This window comes from Sus scrofa, chromosome 6, assembly GCF_000003025.6.
Source record: "Sus scrofa isolate TJ Tabasco breed Duroc chromosome 6, Sscrofa11.1, whole genome shotgun sequence".
Lineage (NCBI taxonomy): Eukaryota > Metazoa > Chordata > Mammalia > Artiodactyla > Suidae > Sus > Sus scrofa.
In genome coordinates this window covers 169,184,785-169,210,235 of record NC_010448.4, presented here as the reverse complement: position 1 = coordinate 169,210,235, position 25,451 = coordinate 169,184,785, and the positions used below count along the sequence as shown (strand labels likewise).

The following is a 25,451-nucleotide window of genomic DNA, read 5'->3' as shown; positions in this document are numbered from 1 at the left end:
TGGTTGGAGCAGAAGGACAAGCAAACCAACGGCATCGATATCACATGAGGGTCTTGAACACAAGGGAGTGATTTATGAACTGAACGCCCTTCGGGGGGCCGTTCAACTTCCTATCTTCCAGGATAGGTGATTCCTTTGTCTTCTTTTCAACGTCCCTGTTGCCTGATGATCAAACACAGTCATAGAAGAAACATCTGGCAAGTTCTAACCCCGGTGCATCTACCTTCCCTCTGGTTTCAGATACAAAACCCATCCTCCACGGCCCTCAGGCCGGTGGCAAACCCTGCCTGCTCACTCCTCTACCCAAAGGCTGTTTTAATGAGCTCGGTTCAGGCCTCAGCTATAGAACATTAATATTCATGCTTAGTATTTGTAAAAACCTTTATTTCGATCTTTTGTTTCTGTTGAGGGGGACGTCTTAAAGTGGCCAGAAATTCCCAATTTCTGCATATTCTCTCCAGGCCTCTATTTTTAGAGTACTTTCTTTTTGGCTTCCTCGATTTCATCAGGGTTGGCAAGGAAAGTTAGTTCTGCTCCTGTCCAAATGTTAAATGGATACCCATGTGTCTCTTTGCCACACTGGTATAATTAATTTTATTGCAAATAGGATTTTTCTTTTTCTCCCCTTTGCATGCAAATGCGGTTCCCTTTCCAGTGTTTGCATAATAGCAGTAATTCTTTCATTCGTACAAAAGGACATGCATTATTTTGGCAGATAGATGGAGCTTTGATGGAGAGATTATTACAATTTCCAAAAGCAAGAGAATAAATCAGAATTTAGCCAGACGCTGACGAAACACCCCTTCCCCCAACTGTGCTCATATCATCCGCCAAGTGTCAAACACACAGCACTTTCCTCCCAGAGGATAAACCCTGCAGCCGGCAAGTAGGACCTTGCTGGCTCATCTCCATTCTCGGCCCTTCTCTGCCCGGCTCACCTGCTCTGGGTTTCCCTGCCCTCTGGCTTCTGGTTGGGTTTGGCCAGTGGGAGGCAGCACCATGACCCTGGAGGGTGGGAAGAGAGAAGGGCTGGGGTATGTACTCCCCCTGCTCCCTCCCTGCTGGTCTGGGCTCAGGCAGTGGCTGTGCTTCCCCCTAGGCCAGGAGTCTTGCTCTCCTGGGGCCCTGGTAATCCCCTTCCTCCTTGCTGCCCCAGGCTGGACAGGGGGACTTCACTACGCCCCGGGGGCTGACCCAGCCCCCGTCTCTGTAAATGGTCCTTTATGTTCCGGCCTTTGGAGCAAAAGCCAACTCTTTCCTCCCAGGACACTGGCAGAACCTCCACATTCCTAAAAGGTCACTTAGCTCGCTGGCCCCTCGCCCTTGCCACACGCACGTGCACGCGAGCGAGCGCACACGCACACATCCAGAGCACTGGGAAGCATAAGGAAGCTCCCAGACCACTGGGGGATGGAGGCATCTACGTGTCTTCACAGAGGTCTCAGAAATTCCACCAAGCAGCAGAGGCGTTCTCCCTGGGCCTGTCCAGCCTCACTGGGGTCCTGCAGATGTACACAGCTGTAATTGGCCTGCCTGTCACTTGGTCCCCTGATTGCCCTTGAAGAGCCATCTCATCCCTTCTCCTGGTGCACGTGTTTGGGTGGAGGCTGTTCTCATCCCAGGCGCAGAGGAAAGAGGAGGTCTCAGCTGTGACCTCTCGGGGCGCAGAGGAAAGAGGAGGTCTCAGCTGTGACCTCTCGGGGCGTCCCCTCCCCCAGGCCACAGTGTGGTTCAGGGCTGGGCATGGGATTGAAACCAGGCCAATGAAAACCACTGGGATGAAATTCTGGGAATGCAGCTGGGGCAGCGAGGGAAAAGGTGCTTTCCTTCCTCTGAAGTTGCTGAAGACAAAAACTGCAGCTCCGGTGGCCCTCTGCCACGAGGGGCAGAGCCCGCTGGAGAAGCGAACAAACACAGAGGAAGCTAAACTAGGAAGTGAAGAGAGAAAAGCTGGGCTTCGGTCACATCATTTGAGCCCTGGATTGAGCTTTGCTTAGTCTTTGCAGTTACGGGAGCAAAGTAGTTTAACAAAAAAGTTCTATTTATCTACTTAGGCTGGGTTTCTGGCACTTGCAAGACGAAGCATCCTAACCAGTCCATCGAAGATAGAAGCTCTTTATAAACTAGGAGCTGTTGTGCACTGGTTAAAGGGGAGATAGAGAAGAAAACAGAATTCACTATTTCTGGAGCATCTATTGTGTGCTCTAGAATGGAGCACATATAAATGCAGCTTAATTTGTGCCGGGCTCAAAATCGCTGTTTGGCCAAGCTGAGGAACTTGCCAAGCGCTGCACGATTCGCGGACGGCAGGGTTCGGCTCCGACCGAGGACAGTCTTCTGGCAAAGCGGCACATTGCCTCTGACGTGCTGCAGCCACGTGGTGACCTTCCTCACCTTCCTCCTCACCACCAGCATCTTCTTCGGGAAGCTCCCCAAGGATCTGGACCACAGGGCCGGAAGCATTAGCACATCCATGCACCGGTGTGAACAACTAGAAAGGGCAGGCGGGACTGATCAGTGTCACTAAAGAGGAGCAGACGTCATGTTGAGAAGACTTCCTCCCATCTGAGACGTGGGAAGACTCCCAACACTGAGAGGAGGCAGAAGGGAATTCCAAGACGAGGAGAATCTGAGCAAAGACCTCAAGGCGGTGGGAATTCCGGACCGTAAACAGATTTGGTTTGCAGTTACAAACGGATGCAGCCCTCCAGTTCTCCAACCTTCTTTGGATCCCTTCTTTATTTTCTCTTATTTTGATTTTTTTTTTTTTACTTAGGTAAGAAAATATTTAACATGAGATCTTAACAAATTAAACTGTTAGTCCTCTTAACAAGTTGTCCAGCATGCAGTACAGTATTGCTGACTACGGATAGATGCTGTTAGGCGGATCTCTAGAACCTATTCATCTCGCTTCACTGAAACTGTGTGTCCATAGATTAACAAGTCTGCATTGCCCACTCCCCGCAACCCCTGGAAACCACCGACCCTCTCTTTGATTCTATGAGTGCGACTGTTTGAGCTACGTCAGATAAATGGAAATATGCAGTGTTTGTCCTTTTGTGACTGGTTTATTTCATGTAGCGTGTCTTCAAAGGTAATTCATGTTGTCGCATTTTGCAGAATTTCATCTTTTCAAGGCCATTTGTGCGTGTGTGTACATACATATGCACACACAGACACACACATGTGTACATACACACATTTTCTTTATCTATTCATCTATCACTGGACATTTAGGTTGTTTCCTAAATGTCCTTGGCTATTGTGAATGGAGCTGCATTAAACACAGGAATGCTAATCTTTCTTGAAATCCTGATTTCACTTCTTTTGGATAAATACCCAGAAGTGGGATTCCTAGATCATATCATAGTTTTCTCTTCATTTTTTGAGGAACCTCCACACTAGTTTCCGTAGCGGCTGCACCATTTTGCTTTCCCACCAACCCATCACGAGCGTCCCGTTTCCCGCATCCTCAGCAACACTCGCTGTCTTGCGTTGTTTAACAATAGCTCTCCTGCCGCGTGTGAGGTGATGTCTCATTGCGGTTTGATTTGCAGTCCCTGCTGATTAGCGATGCTGAGCACTTTTTTTCACAAAGGAGACCATCCACAGAGTGAAGAGGCTGCCTACGGAACAAGAAAATAGCGGAAACTCATATACTCGGTAAGGGGTTAATCTCCAAAAGACGTAAGTGACTCCTACATCTCAAGAGCCAAAAAATCAATAACCCAATTTTTTAAACGGGCTCAAGACTTGATAGACATTGCTCCAAAACAAGACATACACACGGCAAGAAGTATGAAAAAATACTGTTTTTTCTTGCTGGTCTTCCTTGGCGATGGCAAGACCAGAGGTTGATAGAACTCCAATTTCCCGCTTACTGTGCTGTTTGGTACATTCCCTCAAACCAGCATAAGGAGGGGAGAGCTGTTCACTCTTCCCATAGAAAGACGCCCGCCCTTCAATGAAGTTCACCTCGAGACACAAGAAATAGTGAACTGGTAGCCACGCTGCCCGGTTTTAAAGGTGGACCTACAAGCCTCTGAAAGTGCCCTCTAAAATCCCAGCGTGTCGAGGCTCCCATCCAGCTCCCAAAGAGGTGTCATGTGTTCAGACCTTGCCGCTCCCTCCAAATATGGCTTGACTTTAGCCCTAGTGACACAGCCCCTTTTCTCTTCCGCAGAAACCCTGCCCTTGACCTCTCGTTCCCCCTACAGCTGTCTCACTCCTCTGTGAACGCGTGACAAGCTTTCACACATGCATCAATGCCTCCTTTTAGCACACTTCCTTCCTCCACCCGTGGACACGAAAGATGTTGCACTGATGCTAAACCAGGCAGGCAGACCCAGCTCCCCACCCCCGGTCCCAGCGTCTGCCTAGCAAAACAAACGAAGACACGGTGTGCTCCTTTTAAAAGCAAGTTAAACGAGGTGACTTTAAAGTGAGTCTCCTGGGATTGTATTGAGTCCCTCGGTTCTTGGTTTGGTAAAAGCCCAAGAGACCGAGCAGGTGAGCTTTAATTGTTTAACTAGAGGCCGCTGGAGCCAGTGAGCCCTCTGCGAACAGGACAATATTTAGAGGCATTGCATCATCGCATAGCTGAACTGCTCCTCTCGGACTGAGATCATCCTTCGGTTTGTTGGGATCTTTTTCTTTTTTTTTTTAAGTCAGGAGGGAAGAAATGAAGGTCTCTTCATGAATTGAAACTACCGATTAAACAAAAAACTGAAGAGCGGGACAATGTTGAGGTGCTAACTTTTCAGTGGCATAAAAGGCAGATTCTCTTCTGGCAAAGGTTTTGATCCACAGCCGTGGAAAATGGGAAGGTGATATTTTGGCCATTGGAGAGCGGGATGTATTTGATTAAAATTACTGGCCTGGGAAACTCAATTTTTCAGATTTTCTTCCTAAAACACACTACCGTGGTTTGATATAACGTCATTGTTCCCATGGAGATTGGTGTGGTTTTCGTTTTTGGATGACACATAATCCATTGTAAAAGAGTGAGTTTATTTCACTGTTATTGTTTTCAGGTGCATTTTCCAGTTATGTCCTAACCTCACGATATGGTTGTTTTATTTAACAAAACTAATTGCCACATTAACAAAGATCTAATAATAACAATAACAAAGGTTGACAACTATTAGGCACTTACTGTGTGCCAGGTGCTGTGCGTAAACACATCAGGTGTATTATGTCATTTGATCCTCAAACAATCCCATTCCTATTATTACCAAGACAATGAAGATGAAGCAAATGAGACTTGAAAGGTTGTACAGGAGTTCCCATCATGGTGCAGCAGAAATGAATCTGACTAGGAACCATGAGGTCACGGGTTCCATCCCAGGTCTCGCTCAATGGGTTAAGGATCCGGCATTGCAGTGAGCTGTGGTGTAGGTCACAGACTCGGCTCGGAACTGGCATTGCTGTGGCTGTGGTGTAGGCTGGTAGCTGCAGTTCCCATTAGACCCCTAGCCTAGGAATATCCATATGCCACAGGTGCACCCCAAAAATGCAAAAAAAAAAAAAAAGTTGTACAACCTGCCCAAATCATAAAACTAGTAATTAGGGAGTTCCCGTCAGGGCTCAGTGGGTTACAAACCCGACTAGTATCCATGAGAATACGGGTTCGATCCCTGGCCTCGCACAATGGCTTAAAAAGCATCCAGCATTGCCGTGAGCTGTGGTGTAGGTAAGACACAGCTCAGATCCTGTGTTGCTGTGGCTGCAGCTCTGATTCAACCCCTAGCCTAGGAACTTCCGAATGCCACAAGTGTGGCCCTAACATGCAAAAGAAAAAAAAAAAAAAACAAAAAAACCAGTAATCACTGGCCAGGACTGAATGATTCCTAAGACTCTTAGCCACTATGTTGGGATGGCTTTCATCAGGTGGGATGGTGCACTTTCTCCATGGAGTTTTGCAAGAATCATAGATTTTTGAGATGGTTTTGCTGGGGGAGGCGCCATGCTATGAGAAGAGTACAGAACCCCAGCAGCAATAACAATACAACTGCACTATTGTCACCAAAGCAATAAAATGCCACAGAGATTTGGGAACTTTTCATCATAAATATAAGAAAAACTACATAACAAAAGCATTATTTCAAGCATGTAGTTATATTGGTTAACATGCAGCTTTCAGAAACCAAAATTAAATGGGTTTTCAAACACACGAAATACTTTACAATGTAGATTGGACATCCAGTCAAGAGGAAGCATCAAAGACGAAAGCTTTGATCCACCCCCCTTTGCATCCTAACGCAATGCAATGATTGATAAGGTATAAGAAAAGAGAGGGAAAGAGATAAATATCTCCAGTACGAGCTGGAAATGAATTACAAAGTGTTGAGTGGGTTTGAAGGCACAAGTCTGTTTCGATCAAATCTACAAGCACCTGCTGGCAGTTCAAATTTTGGCTCCTACCACGTAATGGAAATAAAAGTGCTTCATGCATGAAAGTGGATTAGAAGGGAGTTCCCGTCGTGGCGCAGTGGTTAACGAATCCGACTAGGAACCATGAGGTTGCGGGTTCGATCCCTGGCCTTGCTCAGTGGGTTAAGGATCCAGTGTTGCCGTGAGCTGTGGTGTAGGTGGCAGATGTGGCTCGGATCCCGAGTTGCTGTGGCTCTGGCGTAGGCCGGTGGCTACAGCTCCGATTAGACCCCTAGCCTGGGAACATCCATATACCGTGGGAGCGGCCCTAGAAAAGGCAAAAAGACCAAAAAAAAAAAAAAAAAAAGAAAGAAAGAAAGAAAGAAAAGTAAAAAGAAAAGAAAGTGGATCAGAACTAGGCTCAGGGCTGGAAGCCAGAGGCCAGGATGGGGCGCCTCCCTCTACAGAAAGCAGTCTATTAAGAAAAGGCAATTACCAACTGGCTTCTTGAGACTATAGATGTCACAGGAGATTCTTGGCTTAGAAAAGCAGTCTGTAGATAGAACTTCCTGGGCAGGAAAGGAGCCAGCCCACTGCCAGCCCCTGACTGGATCTGTGAAGCCCCAACATCACTGCGGGTCAAGCTCCACTGGAGACATGGAGGAGCGGCCAGGAGAAGTTAACTGTGGATCCCGACTGCTGGCAACAGGATGAGAGACACACACGCAGAGTCCCATTCAACAGGGGCTGCCATACAAACGGAGAAATCTAGTGCTGAGGAAGACAGCCTAGGAGGTCCTGCTTTGGCACAGCAGGATCACGGCCTCTTGGGAGCGCTGCGGTGCGGTTCCATCCCTGGCCCGGCACAGCGGGTTAAGGATCCAGCCTTGGTGTTGCCGCAGCCGTGGCTTAGGTCACAGTTGTGGCTTGGATCTGATCCCTAGCCCGGGCCCTCCATATGCTGTGGAACGGCCAAAAAAAAAAAAAAAAAGACAGTCTACAAAGCCATCAAAATCATTAACAGAAGCATGAACTGCCTAGAGATAAAATGAATTTTATGAAGCAGTCCTATAAAAACTTTAAAATAAGTATGTCCAGAACATTCAAAGGCATAAGCCAAGGTGTTATGTCCATTGACAGAGAGTGAGAAATTCTGAAACAGAAAGGAGACACATATGAAACAAAACCAGGTAGGTATAGTAAAAGCCCAAATATATACTGGAACTAAAAAAAAAAAATGACCTCAAAAGACAAGATAAACTCCAGATTAAATCCAAAGAGCCGTGAACTAAGAACTTGCTGGGCGATGGACACGCAGAACCTAGTTCTGAGTGACAGTGAGATTATTTTTAACGCAGTGGTTAACAGACATGGAAGAATACCCGAGAGGCTCCTGGGGACTATTCCAGAAGAAGAGGCAGGAGGCAATGATGGAAGAGGAATATTTGAAGAAATTAGAGCTGAGAATTTTCGTAACTGAGACAGACACGTGTCCTCTGATGGAAAGCACACTTTGTGGACAGAAACCGACACATTCGGTGAACAGGCAGATCATCAGCAAGAAGTTCTTAAAAGCTACCCGGGAGAAAAACTAAAAATACCCAGAAGGAGCCACAAGGCTGACAGCAACTTAGTTTCAGCAACAATTGTGGCCAAAAGACAATGCAGCAACATCCGAAGGTGCAGAAGGAAAATACGTCAGCCTAGAATGTGATATTCAGTTAAATTATGACTTAAGAGTGAGGGGAAAAAATTCTTCAAAAGCACAAAGACTGAGTTTCCCGGGGGCTCTGCAGGTTAAGGATCCAGTGTTGTCGCTGCTGTGACTTCCGTTGCTGCAGTGGGGAGGGTTCAGTCCTTGCTCTCGGAACTTCCACAGGCCATGAGCGTGACCAAAAAAAAGTCACACAGACTAAATGGGTCCCCCCCCACATGCACATTTATACACTCAGTGAAGTGTGTATTTTAGTAAAAGGAAGGGTGAAATGACTAAGGAATAGAAGAAACAATGAGATAACGGTGGGAAAAAATTAATTAAATATATTTAAGCTCAATTAAATATTAACTACACAGACACTCTGTTTAGAAGGATAGAAATGCCAAATAACCGTAGGTTTATTAGAATATTTTAAATTCAAACAAGATATGTTAACATTTTTTAGGAAAACCGCTAAAAGAATAGATTAACAGCCAGCAGAGGCTACAATTTTTAAAGGACTTAAAAAAGAAATTTGCCAGCCTAATCAAAAGCCAAAAGGACTGGGATGGGGTGAGGAGGCACACGGGAAAATGAAGGGAAACACAGAATAAGTTAAAGTACAGCAGTGTCGCAATAAACGTAATTGTATTAAATGCATTCATTACAAAATGGAGATTACCGTGTGTCGAATGGCATGAGAGTAAAGAACTGGAAAAAGATGTGACTGTCCAAATGAAATGAGTGGAGCGATGTTAATTTAAAAAGTTAATAGGAATTAAGAGGGAAGTTACATAATAATGACAGAAACAACTTACCAGGAAGGCATAAAAATCGTGACTGTATACACATCTAAAAACATAGCTTCAAATTATATAAGGCAAAATACAATCACAGGGAAGGGAAAAAATTTATACTCAGACTCCAAAAATTTCAAACACTTCTATCAGACAGAATTGGATACATCAAGCAGACAAAAAATTAGTAAGGCTATATATACTGAATCTGAAGAACAAATTTTTAAACCATGATATAGTACAGAATTTTCCAAAAATTCTAATGTGGCCCCTTTAAGAAATATATTTTATGTCCAAACCTAGTATGTGTGTGCTCACACACACGCACGCACACACACACACACAGGGAATTTTACACACAATACTTACCTTTGATACAAGGCATGCATCCTGATGCCATTTGTTTCCTTCCATTCCATTTCTTTTTTTTAAATGTGAGCTGCAGCCCACTCAACTGACTTTACAACCCAAGAATGGATGGTGGCCTGCGGCTCACCAAACACTGATCTTATAAATGTATACAGCTGTGGAGCCAACGAGTAAGTTATACATTCTTTTCCACCTGAAGTAAATAGTGCATATAATGGCGAAACCACAGACGTGTAAAAACTGGGAATAAGTAAGAATTTCCTATTCTCCGGGTCAGAGCCAGTGTACCAACGGGGGCAGGGGGAATCAGAGGTGTATGCGTTTGAAAGGTTGATGCTAACAAACCAGCTGATTTGTTATCTGCATAGAAAATCTAAGAGAACCTACAGACGTTAGGATTTCAGGAGTTCCCGCTGTGGCTCAGTGTGTTAGGAATCCAACACAGTGTCCATGAGGATGCGGGTTCCATCCCTGGCCTCGCGCAGTGGGTTAAGGCTCTCATGTGGCCGCAGGCTGTGGCGCAGGTAGCAGATGCAGCTCCAATTGGACCCCTAGCCCAGGAACTTTCAAATCCCACAGGTGTGGCCATATAGATATGAAAATATAGAATATCTTTAAGGTTGTGGAAAAAGAAGTTTTTTTAAAAATAAGATTTCTTAAATGAGAATTGAATATACCAACCATAATGTAAAAGGTCGCCATTAAAATTACCTTGACATGTCCAACCAAAGTTACTGTGAACAAAGGAAAGACGAAATGAAAAATGAGAGGAGATACTCAGGATGCATCTGATGGATAAAGGGTTGGCGTCCAAAATCCAGATGGCAGCAAGTCTATTAACAAAGTAGACAACAAAGTGACAAACACTGCAATGAGGAATGAGGAAGGGACCCAAAGAGACAACTCGTACAAGAGCAAACTTGAATGAGCCTCCATGAAAAAATATTTGAGCACCCTGGAAATCAGAAAGTTAAAATCGGGAGTTCCCGTCCTGGCACAGTGGAAACGAATCCGACTAGGAACCATGAGGTTGCGGGTTCGATCCCTGGCCTCGCTCAGTGGGTTAAGGATCCGGTGTTGCCGTGAGCTGTGGTGTAGGTCGCAGACACAGCTCGGATCCCGCATTGCTGTGGCTCTGGTGTAGGCTGGTGGCTACAGCTCCAATTAGACCCCTAGCCTGGGAACCTCCGTATGCCGCGGGTGCGGCCCTGAAAAGACAAAACAACAACAACAAGTTAGACTCCTATAACATTTCACAATGTCAAATTGTCAGAATTAGGAATTTTGACACCACCAGGTACTAGGGACTACTTACAACTGCAAGAACCCACACACGCTCTTTAAGGAATTGTAACTTGGTGCAGACCCTTTGGAAAATAATGACTGTATCTTGTAAACATGAGCTACTCTCCAGCCCAGCAATTCCACGCCGATGTGTGTGCTGCAGAGAAATGCTCACACGTGTGTGTAAACAGACAAGGATGCTTATTGTGATGAAAGCGGCACAGTGGTGAAAGCATAATACAGAAACAACCTCAATGTCCATACAGAGAGGAAAGGATTACGTATTTTGTGTCATGTCCTTCAGGGGACTAGTCTACAAAAGGTAAGCAGGTAAAATAAAGCTGAATATGCCTCCATGTAGATAAATCTTAACTGCCGATGCTGAGTGCAGAAGCAGGCTGCATAGTGATAGACTCAGAATGACAATATTGACAGGAATAAAATATGATGGAAGATGATGCTAATTTGTGGCTACATAAACATGAGGTAATTGTATCAAAGAGGCCCAGGGATGATAAAGCCAAAGCTACCGATTATCTCTGCGTGAGGAAGAGGGAAAATGGGCTGAGAAAGAGGGTGTCATCAGCTGCAACTTAATCTCGAATCTTTCTACCACATGCAAAAAAGAGACATAGTATATCTGGCAGCGCTGGGTTCAGGGGACACAGGGGTGTGCTCTTATTCCCACACTTTTCTGTGGTACATCAGATTCTGTCCTCACACTTAATTCTGTCCACTTCCACTTTGTGTTTATTCGTAGACTGTGATACAGTTTATTTAAATCAATTCTAAATGAACAAATTGAAAAGCCTACACAAAACAAAATCCACCTCCTACTATCTGCTCTGAAATATACTTTGCCTACACAAGATGCTGTTGCTATGAAAGCCTGTATTGTCACCTCACCTACGTCACTTCAATTCAGATTAATTCCCACTGGATCATAAAGGTGAATTTACAATCTCATCCGAAATCTACCTTTTTAATTGGTTCTTTTTACTTTTTTTATTTTTTATTTTTATTTTTTGTCTTTTTGCCTTATCTAGGGCCGCACCTGTTGCATATGGAAGTTCCCAGACTAGGGGTCTATTGGATCTGTAGCCACCAGCCTACATCAGAGCCACAGCAACACAGGATGCGAGCCACGTCTGCAACTTACACCACAGCTCACAGCAATGCCGGATCCTTAACCCACTGAGCAAGGCCAGGGATCGAACCCACAACCTCACGGTTCCTAGTCGGATTCGTTAACCACTGCGCCATGACGGGAACTCCTAATTGGTTCTTTTTAAAAACTAGACCCCTAGCCTGGGAACCTCCATATGCCGCAGGTGGGGCCCTAAAAAGCAAAATAAATAAATAAAATTTTAAAAATAAAAACTAGAAAAGGGATACAATTATAGAAATTTGCAGAAATAGAATTTTTTAATCACTCAAAATCCTCCTCTCCCCAAAGCTCCACTGAGTCAACAGTTGGGATTTAAATATACCGCTCTCTAGTCTTTTATGCCTGTGATATCTTAAAGCAGTTGTAACCAACTTGCACACTCAGCCTTGAAGCCTGCATTGTCCTCTCAAGTCAATATTGCTACATAATCTTCATCCCCCTCCTAAGCTTCCTTTATAATGTCTATGTATGGGTCCTTCAAATCTTGCTACGATTAATTTAACTTTCTTCCATTAGGTTTCTTTCAATTTCATATTTACGTAAATAAAAGACCATGACGAAATGTTTTGTGACAATGTATTTTATGTATGTATTTTGGATTATTTTAGAGCCAGGCTTTCCAGGTTACAGAGCTTGAGCCTTCCTGTAAATTGCTTCCCCAAAGTGACTGTGCTGCTGCCACTGCCCCATGTGAGGTGTGAAGGCACAGAGGAGCTGATGCAGCCCTGAACTCATTGGAACTCTGGAGCAGTAACCACCAGATCCCACGAATTATTTCTTTTCCTGAAAAGGCATCCTCAGTCTTTGGGTCTATTGCAAGTAGACAAGCTGACGAGCACCTGTTCTGACCTCTTCATAAAATTTTCTAAAAGTCGACCTGGGACACAGTGGTATCTCAATGCCGTCCGTGTAATTAGAACTAACTCTTACTTCAGGGTCATACCCTTGAATCTGCACATCTTAAGACTATGTTCAAAATTTAGGGTGGGCAAGGGGGAACGTTTTATTCACTAGGTTAAATTCTTATAAATAAACCTCTTCAAGGTTGAGTTTTTAATAGCTCTGTGCTTGGGGCTCCTGCATCTTTTCTCCTTAAGAGGAATATATTGAGAAATACCCTATCTGTTCGAGAGGGGATTAATTAAATAAAATCGTATTATAAAAATCACAGCACATTTTGTTTTTTCTAGCAACGTAGGTTAATTGAGGGCATATTTTGGAAGTAATTAAGTGGTAGTAAAACTTGCAGGGACATATGTACAAGGATGTACTTTGCAGCTCTGCAGAGGCAAAAAATTCTCAGAGAGGGCGCAAGGCTAGCCTTAGGGGCCGATGGAATATGCGTTGTCACAGGCACGCTATGGAATGCACACAGCAAATAAACAGGCTGCTTTCTGCCTGCTTCATTGGAGAGCTTTCCACAAGGCACTGCTAAGTGGGAAGCAAGATGCAGAGGTTATATAATGAAAACAATAGGCAAGAATAGCATATGTGTATATAATTATAAATAAACAGATCATCAACATGGGTTATTATCTGTGGGTGGAAGGAGGCAGGAGGAAGTTGGAAGGAGGAAGAAAGAACAGGCAAAGCAAAGAAAAAAGTCTCCGTTCTTGCAAACACTTGGGCAAATGTTTAAGGAAAACTTTGTGAATGGGCGTAAAGGAAGCAAGAAGCTAGGCCACCAAAACACAGTGGGAGAAGCTCCGTTCAAAGTGTCCCCAGAATGACTCTGCACTTCGCATCACGTACAGTCACCAGGATGGGAGACAGGTACCAGATCCTGCTTCCCGTCCTTCGTGGATGGTTGTATATAATAGTCAGCATTGGGTTCTCCTTTAAACTACAAAATAAAAAAGCACTACAGGATGAAAGGAGACGCAGCATATTAGTCCTTTACAGAAACAGAACCAATAGGGTCTATATATCTCTAACTAAATAATGTTTTTATTTATATTACATATATACACCTACCTACATAGAGGGAAGGTTTTTTTTTTTTTTTTTTTTTTTTTGGTTTGTTTGGTTGTTTTTGGTTTTTTTTTTTTTTTTTTTTTTTTTTTGGCTTTTTAGGGCCACACCTGTGGCATATGGAAGTTCCCAGGCTAGGGGTCTAATTGCAGCTACAGGTGCCAGCCTACACCACAGCCACAGCAATGCAAGATCTGAGCTGCATCTGAGACCTACACCACAGCTCATGGCAGCCCTGGATCCTTAGCCCATGAGTGAGTCCAGGGATCAAACCTGCATCCTCGTGGATGCTAGTTGGGTCCATTACTGCTGAGCCACAGTGGGAACTCCAATATAGAAAGAGATTTTAAGGAACTGGTTCATGCAATTGTGGAGGCTGGCAAGTGGTGAGTCCCAAGTCTGCAGGGCAGGTCAGTAGGCTGAAGGCCCCAGGAAGAACTGATAGTTCAGCTTGAGTTTGAAAGCTATCTCGAGACAGAATTCCCTCTTCCTTGGAGGAAGTCTTTTTTCTCTGAAAGCCTTCAACTGATTGGATGCGGCCCACCTACATTATGGCAGGTCATCTGCTTCAAAGTCTACTGATATAAATGTTCGTCTTTTTTTTTTTTCTGTTTTTTACTTTTTTGGCTGCACCATGACATGCAGAATTCCTGGGTGAGGGATTAAACCCGTGACACAGTAGCAACCCAAGCTGGTGCAGTGACAATGCCAGATCTTTAACCCACTCAGCCATAGGGAAACTCCAATGTTCATTTTATCTAAAAAAAAAAAATCCCTTTATAGTGACAAGCAGACTGATATTTGACCATATATCTGGGGTCCCGTGGTCTAGCCAAGCAGGTGCATTAAATTAACTATCACACAGAGCAAATGACGTCACTTCAAAGACATAAGCCCATTTTTCCTACCCTTTTGAAATGGTCCAGATGAGACAACCATATTTTCCCTGAAGTTACATTAGAAAACATAATCAGAACACTCCCAGCATTCAAGGTTCTTGAAACTCGGCCTTAATTCCAATTTCCTTCAGTGCCTTGGCCAAGGGTTAGGGGGCACATATCTAAGAACTCAGTGGCGTGTTCATCAGCAAATTTCCTGCTTGTGCTATATGGATTTGACGATATTAAAAGGTCTCTGCATATGCCTTTAGTCGTACTTTCTGACTGACTCCTCCAGCCATTTTCATCTCTCCCCATGGGCTCAGAAATCCCTTGGGTCCTTCAAGACCCAGTTTAGACAGGTTTGCTTCCCAGACACTGCCCCATAACCGCTACTCTCTCCCATCTCTCCCAGTCCTGCCTCCCACCCCACCTCTGGCAGGCTGTGTTCCTCTCTGGTGGTCCCACCCCCCCAACAAACACCCTTCCAATCCTAGCCCATGCCACCCGTCTTGTAATTTCGTGTGTATGCATCCCCCTCATAGACGGGGAGCTCCTTGATGGCAGGATGATACCTCGCCCATTACCGTGTTCCCAGTGCTCCAGCAGCATTTACTAGAGGAATAATTAAATTCTGCATTCATTATAAAGGTTTTTGGAGAATCTTGTCCAGCGTCTCTAGTCCTGAGGGCAGTTTCACCTTTGCCTTTCCGAGAATCGGGACGTTTCCTTTAAAGGTGTCCAGGCATCTTAAAGGCATTTCAACCACTGGCATCATTCACCTATTGGGAGTGGTTAGAAAGCAGCCTGCAGACTGGGCGGCCTTCTGAGGGAGGAGCCTGCTGGGCTATTTTGATTAAAGCAAAGATTGGTGTCCCCAGGGCAGCTCTTAGTGAGGCCTTGGAGGGGCTCATAAAACTTCACCTAAAATAAACACGTTGGGAGCTGTTGGCCCAGGTCCTAACCCCCACCCCTTTGTCTTGAAACTGCCTCTGGTCCCCGGGGCAGGATGCTGGCGGCCACGTTTGTACCGTGTGGCATTGTGAGATTGGACCACCCGCGAGCACCTGTCCCTGGGGCAATCCCAGTCTCTGACCGGCTCACAGACACCAGCGCAGGAGTCTCAGCCTGTAGATGGGAGTCAGAGCCCTCATCTCTCTGGCGAGAGCGAGAAATAGAGAAAAGCTTTTCTCAGGTGATGGAGACTAAAACAGACCAGGGATGGAGTGAAAGGAAGCTGGACTCTTCACGCCTGGTCTCAATGCCCCCTCCAGTGGCTATGTGCCCACCTGGGAGTTCCCTGAGGACCCCCCCCATTGTTTTTGCAACAAAGCCCCCCTTCCAGTTACGCTCACTCAGCTGGATTTCTATCCCCCAGCACCTAAAGAATGGTACTGAGCTCTCCGGCCCATGGAAGACAACAACGGAACGCCTCCAGGTGTCTCGACTAACTGGGCAAAGGAGCTGGTTCCACAATCACCCTCTTGCTTTCTCCCTGGAGCAACGGACCAGAGAGGAGAGAGGAGGGACTGAATGGAGGGGGTTGGGTGGGGTGGGGGTTCCCTTGATATCTCAGCTTCGCTGCCTGAACCTGAGGTACGTCCCTGTGGCGGCGGCGTGCTTTCATTTTTCCCACCCAGGCAACAACGCCGATGTTTGCTGGACCTTTCCCCACATGACCAGCAGCGGAGGACTGAGTAATAAATGTTTGCTATGCATGTGGAATTTCTCAGATTAAAAAAAAATGACAACCGACCCTCCGTCTGACTTGGAGATTTTACCATTCAGGGGAATATGTGCTCCAGGAACACCTTCCTTAAGCTCTTGGGACGCTGTGCCGCATGTTTTGCCTAAATATGAACTAAGCATCCAGGCCTATCTGTGTGACCCCTCCACCTACAATTTTCCCACGGCAAAATCAAGATTTGACACTTGCCATAAATTCTGAATTGCCCACAATGATATCAGAGAGAGGAAAAATGAGCTAGTGCCATTCACATATTTTTCCAGAGCTTTTGTTTCAGGCGGAACCACAGACCTCCTCTCTAGCAAATGCTAGTTGCAGTTTCCCTTCTTCTTATCGGGAAAGCAGGAAGGGCGTTAAAGTCTCCGCTTTAAGGAGAGTGGAGCTGTTTGGGATGTGAGGAGCCCAAAAGCAAGATGCGCCAACAAGAAGGCATAGAGGAATCGCCGTCCTAGCGTTTCATCACCTGGGAGTCTAAGAACTGACCAGAAAAAAACTTGAAAAGACTTGGATGAGGAGGCTGATTAACAGATAGTTACCAGGAAGCTGATGCAACTTAAATTTCAGGGCCACCCCTTATGAGTAAATCCCTGTGAGAGTGGCAGGTGTTGGAAGTAGCAGAAGGTTCCAGAAGGGGAGGGGAAGAAGGGTGATCATCAGAAACAAGTTAAAGGTATTTCTGGTCAATCACCTGAAGACATCTCAGAAGAAAGGGACCTACAACTCCTGGACCCAGCAAGTTGTTATGACTTTTTTTCCTTCTAAGAAAACACTTCGTATTTGTAAAGCACTTTTAGTACTTAATTTTATAAGTCCTTTTACCTAAAAAGGGCAGCCTGAATGGTATAAACAGAGGCCCCATTTGACGTGCATTGGTGACTGCGCTGACTGTTAGGATGTGCACTGATGATGGGGACTCGACATAAACCAACTGTAAAGTCCTCCTTTCACCCGTCCCACTTGCTCCCTTCCCACTCCATTATTCTAACTGTCCCGACCTTGCCAAGGTCAAGCTCCACCCCGTCTCTACCCTCACACCCTGCAGGTCTTCTCATGTCTCCTCATCAAAACCAGCAACCTGTCCTTTCTCGTTCTCTTAGGACTATATTGCCCCACCCATGAGTTTCCAAAATGACAAATTAGTTTTCTAATAAACTAGAGTTCTACCAAGGTGTTACAGACTGAAAAATGGGTTGAAATAATGAATTATATTGAAGATACAGAGCCCTAAACCAAATGAACAAATTTCAGTTGAATTAATTTCTTTTCTTAAGTTTCATGTTACCATGCTCTTGGATTGGAAGAGTCAATCAATATTATCAAAATGACTCTACTACCCAAGGCAATCTACGGATTCAGTGCAATCCCTATCAAATCACCAAGGTCATTTTTCACAGAACTAGAACAAAATATTTTAAAGTTTGTTTGGAAGCACAAAAGACCCAGAATAGCCAAAGATATCCTGAAAAAGAAAAATGGAGCTGGAGGAATCAGGCTCCCTGACTTCAGACTATACTACAAAGCTACAGTCATCAAAACTGTGTGGTCCTGGCACAAAGTCATAAATCTAGATCAGTGGAACAGGATAGGAAGCCCAGAATTAAACCCACACACCTACAGTCAACTAATCTATGACAAAAGAGGCAAGAATATACAATGGAGAAAATACAGTCCCTTCAAAAAGTGGTGCTAGGAAAACTGGACAACCACATGGAAAAGAATGAAATTAGCACACTTCCTAACACCATACACAAAAATAAACTCAAAATGGATTAAAGACCTAAATATAAGATGAGGTACTATAAAACTCTTTGAGGAAAACATAGGCCAAACACGCTCCAACATAAACCATAGCAACATCTTCTCAGATCTACCTCCTAGAGTAATGACAATAAAGACAAAAATAAACAAATGGGACCTAATCAAACTGAAAAGTTTCTGCACAGCAAAGGAAACCCTAAACAACACAAAAAGACAACCCACAGAATGGGATAAAATCTTTGCAAGTGAATTGACGGACAGGGGATTAATCTCCACAATTTATAAACACCTTCTGCAGGTCCATACCAAAAACACAAACAACCCCATTAAAAAATGGGCAGAAGATCTAAACAGACAGTTCTCCAAAGAAGACATACAGATGGCCAAGAAACACATGAAAAGATGTTCAACATCACTCATTATTAGAGAGATGCACATCAAAACCACGATGAGGTACCACCTTACACCAGCCAGATGGCCATCATCCAAAAGTCTACAAACAGTAAGTGCCGGAAAGGGGGTGGAGAAAAAGGAACACTAGTACACTGTTGGTGGGATTGTAAATTGGTGCAACCACCGGGGAAAGCAGTATGGAGATTCCTCAGAAAACTAAACATAGAACTACCATTTGATCCAGCAATCCCACTCCTGGGCATCTACCCAGAGAAAACCATGACTTGCAAAGACACATGTACTCCAATGTTTATTGCAGCACTATTTACAATAGCCGAGACATGGAAACAACCTAAATGTCCATCGACAGAGGAGTGTATCAAGAAGATGTGGTACATACACACAATAGAATATTACGCAGCCATTAAAAGGAACGAAATACCAGCATTTTTAGCAATGTGGATGGACCGAGAACTTATCATGCTAAGGGAAGTTGGTCAGACAATGAGACACCAGCATCAAATGCTGTCACTGACATGTGGGATCTGAAAAAAGGACACAATGAACTTCTTTGCAGAACAGATACTGACCTCCTTTGAAAAACGTACGGTTTTCAAAGGAGAGAGATAGGGGGGTGGGGGGATACACTGGGGGTCTGGGATGGAAATCCTGTAGAACTGGGCTGTGATGATCATTGTACAACTATAAATGTAATAAATTGAGTAATATAAAAAATAGATTTTAAAAAAAGCAAGCAAGGGAGTTCTCCTGTGGTTCAGTGGGTTGAGGATCTACCATTGTCACTGAAGCAGCTTGAGTCATTGCTGTGGCGTGGGCTTGATTCCTGGCCCAGGAACTTCCATATGCCACAGGAGTGGCCACAAAAAAATCTTTAAAAAAAATCACTAACTATTGCAAAAAATTACATCTTGCTGAAGGTTCAGGTGATGGTTAGCATTGTTTAGCAATAAAGTATTTTTAAATTAAAAAATGTTTTTAAAGCAATGAGTTCCCTGATGGCCTAGAGGTTAAGGAGTAGGCATTGTGACTGCTGTGGCTCAGGTTCAATCCCGGGGCCAGGAACTTTTGCATGCCATGGGTGTGTTCAGGAAGAAAGAAAGAGAGAGAGAGAGAGAGAGAGAGAGAGAAAGAGAGAGAAAGAAAGAAAAAAGATAACTTATAGAATGAGAGAAAATATTTGCAAATCACATATCTGATAAGAGATTAATATCCAGAATATATAAAGAATTCTAAAACTAACAACAAAAACCAAACAACCCAATTCAAAAATAAGCAAAGGATTTAAATAGGCATTTCTCTTAAGAAGATATACAGATGGTCAGTGAGCATATGAACTAATGCTCAATATCATTAGTCACTGATGCAAATGACTGCATTTGTAAATGCAGATGAAAACCACAATGATACACTATTTCACACTTGCTAGGACAGCTAGAACAAAAAAAAAAGAAAAAGAAAAAAGGTGGAAGGAAGAGAGGAAGGGAAGGAGGAAAGCATTGTGCGAACGTGGAGAGATTTGCACCCTCGTGCACTGCGGGCAGGAAAGCAAAGTAGTGCAGTCACCGTGGAAAACTATCCAGCAGCTCCTCAAAAGGTTAAATGTAGAGAGACCCGAGGGCCTGGCAATTCCACGCCTAGGTATACATCCAAAAGAATTGAACGGAGGGACTTAAACCATTATTTGTACACCAATATTCACAGCAACATTATTTGCAAGGGCCAAAAAGTGGAAACAACCCGTGTCCATCAAAAAATTAATGGATAAACAAAATGCGGTCTATACATAACCTTGAAAATTTCTGCTTAGTGACATAAGCCAGATGGATGAGGACAAATACTGCATGATTCCACCTGCATGAGGTGCCCAGAAAAGGCAAATTCATAGAGACAGAAAGTGTGACAGAGGTTGTCAGGGGCTGAGGGAAAGCAGAGGGGATTTACAGTCTAATGAGTACTGAGTTTTCTTGGAGATGGCAACAAAGTTTTGAGTGTAGATAGTGGCAATTGTTACACAGCACGGCAAATGCATATGCCACTGAATTACACATTTACAAATGGTGAAAGCAACAAATATGATACGTACACTTCACCAAAGTATTTTTTTCAATTAGTAACTTTCATTCCTCACCAAATGCCATTAAAAGAATGAAAAGGAAAACCACCCAGTGGGAGAAGGCGTTTACAGACCATGGACATGACAAAGAGCTCACGCCAGTAATAACGAAGAATTCTCACCCATCAGTAAGAAAAAAGACAGAGAGCACAGTAGGAAGCTGGGCAAGAAACTTGGAAAGGCACCTCACAAGGAGCTAAACAAATGGCCCTCATAAACCTTTAAAAGGATGTTCAACTGCTTTAGTCATTTGAGAAATACAAATTCAAATTACAATCTCAGGGGGACTAGTCTACATGCTCACCAGGGTAGCTAAAATTAAAAAGGACTATTACCACGTATTGGCAAAGATGTGAAAAAAACTAGAGCTCTCATACACTGGCTGGGGAGTGTGAAATTGGTGTCATCATTTCTGAATACTATTCAGCAGTTTCTAGTAAAGTTGTATATACCAGGACCCAATATTCCCATTGCTAGGCACACACAACAGAAATATGTACACACGTGTACCAGAAGACATGCACAAAAATGTCTGTGGCACTATTAGTCATACCCTAAGTGGGAAAAAAAATGTCTAGAGATGGAATGAAAAAAATAAGCTGCTTCAAGTCTTACAGACACGAAAATGAGCAAATGATACACAACAGCCTAAATGAGTCTCACATACGTAATGCTGAACAAAAAAAAGGTAGTCACCCCCCAAAAATACATATTATGTGTTTCCATGTATTTGAATTTCAAAACCAAGCAAAGCATAATCAAAAAGAACACAAGTATGGAGTCCCCATCATGGCTCAGCAGAAAAAAACCTGACTAGCCTCCCTGAGGACGAAGGTTTGATCCCTGGCTTTGCTCAGTGGGTTAAGGATCTGGCATTGCTGTGAGCTGTGGTGTAGACCAGCAGCTGTAGCTTCAACTCGACCCCTAGCCTGGGGACCTCCATGTGCCGCAGGTGCAGCCCTAAAAAAGACAAAAAAAAAAAAAAAGAAGAAGAAGAAGAAGAAGAACACAAATAACAAATGTTGGCGAGGACGTGGAGAAAAAGGAGCCCCCATACCCTGTTGGTGGGAATGTAAATTGGTGCAACCACTATGGAAAATAGTGTGGAAGATTCTCAAAAAACAAAATAGAACTACCGTGTGACCCAGCAGTTCCATTCCTGGGCATGTATCTGAAGAAAGCAAAACACTACTGCAAGGCGATACACACAGCCTAATGTTTTGTTTGTTTGTTTGTTTGTTGGTCTTTGTGTCTTTTTCTAGGGCCGCTCCAGCGGCATATGGAGGTTCCCAGGCTAGGGGTCCAATCGGAGCTGCAGCTGCTGGCCTACGCCAGAGCCACAGCAACGAAGGATCTGAGCTGCGCCTGCGACCTACACCACAGCTCACGGCAACGCCAGATCCTTAACCCACGGAGCAAGGGCAGGGACCGAACCCGCAACCTCATGGTTCCTAGTCGGAGTCGTTAACCACTGAGCCATGACGGGAACTCCACACACCCTAATGTTTACAGCAGCATTATTTCCACCTGTTGAGGTATGGACACTAAGTGTTCACCAACAGATGAGTGGATAAAGAAGAGGTAGTGCACAGCCGGTGGAATACTACTCAGCCAAAAACAAGCATGAAATTTCCCATTGGCATCAGCATGGAGAAGCTGGAGGGCATTACGCTAAGTGAAATAAGTGAAAGAAGGACAAATACTGTACGTTATCACTTAAATGTGGAATCTAAAAAAAATACAACATACTAGTGAATGTGACAGAAAAGCAGCAGACACACAGACCTAGAGAACAGACTAGTGGTCCCCGGGGGGTGGGGGGCAAGATAAGAGTAGAGGAGTGGGAGGTACAAACTACGGGGTGTAAGGCAGGCTCTCAGGAGATGTTATACACTATGGGGATATAGCCAATAGTTTTTAACAGCTGTAAATGGAGTGTCGCCTTTAAAAGGTATTAAAATTTTTTAATTTTTTAAAAAATTAAATTTTTTAACTTTTTTTAAAAAAAACAAGCAAAGCTATCTCTGGTGTTAAAAGGCAGAATAGTGGTGGGTTTGGGGGTGAGGGGCTGGGGACTGCCAGGAGTCAGGGCCGGGATCTGCTTCTTGGCATGGGAGCCACACAAGAGCATTCACTTTGGGATGAGTCCCTGAACTGTACCCTTAGGACGCGTGTGAGCACACGCTAAGTTTCTCTTCAGTGGAAGGGCTTGAAAAACAAAAGTAAATGTATTTGCCTACAACGGCATCTTCACCCCAAATCCATCCCGGTGGGGTGCCCCTGGTATCCACGGACCTGCTTCCTCTGGTCTAGAGAAACCCACTGACCAGCTCCTTAAAACCCACCGAGAGCCAAGTACACACTGAGGTTTTGGCTCACAGCCCCAAGTCCTCACTGCCCACGTGCCGCGATGCCTACTCACGAGGTAGATTTGGGGCTTGGTAGTTGAGTCCTGCCACATCTTGCCTTTCCTTGGCCCCAAAGCCCTCTAGATGGACGGCTTCTTGCCTCTCCAACCCTGCCTCCTCCAATCCTAAAATCACACATGATTTCCCACCGAAACATCTAAGCGTTTTGGCCCCCGTGCCCGAAAAAGCTTCCCACCTCATTAACAAGGAGAGATTATCGCAGATGCCACACCCCAGCTCCTAAGCAGCAGCATCCTGTATTTGAATCCCACCCTGGTGACTTACTCGCTGGAGTCGTGGCCTTGATTGAATCACATAACCTCTCGGAGGCTGAGGATTAAAAATAATACCTGCTTTTCAGGTTTGTTCCACGGATGAGATGATATATACGTAAACACGAAGCACAGAGCTTTGCGCTTTGCTTGATAATATTCTATGTTTGCTAAAAAGCAACAGCAGAAGCAAAAAACAAACAAACAGAACCACCCCCTTGCTAAAACCCTGAGCTTGTCCCCGGCTGAGGAGTTACCTCCTTATTGGCAAGGTGAGGAAGCCCGTGCCAGGGCTGAGAGGGAGCAAAATAAGAGGCAGGAGGGAAAGGGCAGCACCATCTGGCAGGTCTTCCCAATAAAGCAGGGCCCTCGTGCCAGTGCACCTCAGGGACCACCTGCTTCCGTGCTTCCCATCACAGGAAACTGCCCTTCCCACGGCAGCCGGCTCAGCTTTATTAATGTCAGTCATTTCCTTCAGCAAACATTCATGGAATACGCCGGACCCTGGCGGGTGTTGAAGACGCAGGGATGAGCAAGACTCACCAAGATGGGGGCGGGTGGGGGCGCCACCCTGTGCTCTGGGCACTTAGGACCCAGAGGGGTGAAGAACGCTCACGTTCGGAAAGTTCTTTACGTACCTGTGTTGAACAAGCCGGACGTGTGGCAAAAGCAGCCGGATTTGTGTTTCCACTGTTCCTTCAGGTTCTGGCCTTGGCTCTTGGGTGACACAAGGTCCCCCGTGCATCAGTAACGCCACCCCCTCCGTGTGGCATAGTTAGCAGCCCGCCTTACAGCTCCTCACTGCCCCTCTGCCTGGCTCAGGCCAGCCGCAGCGAGAAAGCCCAGCTTCTCTCCATCTTCTCCCTCCCCCTCACCAGCAGCTTCTATTGCCTCCTGCTGAGGCTCGGAGGTGGGGGGCCGGGGGTGCAGAAGGGAGGAGGGGTCCTATTTGAAGGGCGCTGTGCATGCTGCCTCTGGGCTCTCCGGGGCTCGCCAGTGTTTAACGCTGACCCTTCCTCTCGTGGTGTTTCTGTGGTTCCTCCAGGGATGGAGGGGCCTCACCTGACATTTTCTTGGTCCAGTGTCCCTGGCGTGTTTGCGACTCCAGGGAACCTCCCACGTGGGACTTACCTTGACGCCATGGCCACAGCTTGTGCGTGAGGCCCAACGCTGGTCTCTGCAAAACGCTCAAACATCCTTTGCCCCGACGGCGGGGTGGGCAGGCGGGGGATTCACCTCCTGCGCCTGCCTCTCTGCCCGCATCCGTCACCGCTGAGCAGCCAGGTCCTTCCCCTTCGCTGGAGATTTCTCAGGTGGGAATCCGACTCTACTGCCCTGCCCCAAAGGGCAGGGGTGGAAATTAAGTGTCTGAATAGCCCCTCTCTCTTACGTCGAGGAAAGCAGAGAATTGTCCCAGCAGCTGCTTATTAACATGGGGGGCGGGGAGCAATTCGCCACAGCTGAGTCAATAGGCGGTGCAGTGATTGTAAGAATTTAAAAATCACAGTAAAACCTACCCAAGGTTGACCTAATTTTTATTACCAACAAGCTCTGACAAGGCTCCACCCCACCTGTGATCAACCCTTCTCCCCGCCGGGGCTGCCCACTTCGGTGGTTGGCCATTCTTTAGTCTTCGCAGTCCCTGGCTCTCCCCTTGGCCTTGGCGGGCCACTCAGAGCACACCTACAGCCCTCTAAAAATCTTCTCCACCGAGGGGTCCACAGTCCGGCCTTTGAGAAGCCTGGATGGGGGTGAGGACAGCCTGGGCCGTCCAGCCAATCCTGTGATGTCGTCTTTGGAAATGAACGTCTTCCACTGGCCTCGCCTTGCGAAATGGGTCCCGAGGCCTCCCTTGAAACTTCCGAGTTAACAGGACACTGCCCGCACGTCAAGCTGGAATACAGCTTCCTGAACTCCTACCCTATCCTGCAGATAGTAATACCTCCCGGGGGGCAGGAACAATCCGAGGATTCAGAGTTAAGAAGCACCTGGCTCAGGGTTTGGCACACAGCGGGTGCCCACTCCCCCACCCCCAGCCTCCAGGGACTCGGGGGAAGGAGGGCCAAGTGGTACCTGTCTCACCTGTGCTTGGGTCTCCCCCAGAGTCTCACCTGTCCGCCCATCTGCCTGCCCACACACAGATGGCCTTCGTGTTCTTTCCCACTGGTTTAAGCATCATCTATTCTTTTATTTTTAATTATTGG

General features: G+C 45.5%; 1 long non-coding RNA gene across 1 annotated transcript; it reads right to left on the bottom strand.

Annotated features, from left to right (window-relative positions):
- On the bottom strand, positions 365-24,599 carry LOC102166304. Its single transcript, XR_002345532.1, has 2 exons — positions 24,379-24,599; positions 365-3,626 (listed from the first exon to the last, which is right to left on the bottom strand). It is a non-coding gene; the product is annotated as an uncharacterized LOC102166304 (long non-coding RNA).